The 301-nt window shown below is 53.8% G+C and overlaps 1 protein-coding gene across 1 annotated transcript in view; it reads left to right on the forward strand.

Moving 5' to 3' along the window:
- Positions 1-301, forward strand: part of LOC104522419 (ankyrin repeat and SOCS box protein 1) — a gene marked incomplete at its 5' end in the record, with an annotated part of 2,879 nt that overhangs the window by 1,952 nt on the left and 626 nt on the right. The window lies entirely within an intron of this gene.

Below are 301 nucleotides of genomic sequence, written 5' to 3' on the forward strand. Positions count from 1 at the left end.
GTCTCACCACCCTCACACCAAACAATTTCTTCCTCACATCTCAGCTCCATCTCCCCTCTTCCACTTTCAAGCCATCACCCCTTGTTCTGTCACTCCCTACCCTTGGCCAAAGTCCCTCCCCAGCTTTCTTGTAGGCCCCAGTGTGCACGTGTGCAGCTCCTGACACAGCAGAACTGCGATAAAACCCATATTCCAGGCACTACTCCAGTACATGCCATAGTCTCTGGCTACCCTGGAAGTGTTGAAGGCCAGGCTGGATGAGGCTTTGAGCAACCTGGTCTAGTGGAAGGTGTCCCTGCTG

This window comes from Antrostomus carolinensis, unplaced genomic scaffold (genome assembly GCF_000700745.2).
Source record: "Antrostomus carolinensis isolate BGI_N321 unplaced genomic scaffold, ASM70074v2 scaffold35073, whole genome shotgun sequence".
NCBI lineage: Eukaryota > Metazoa > Chordata > Aves > Caprimulgiformes > Caprimulgidae > Antrostomus > Antrostomus carolinensis.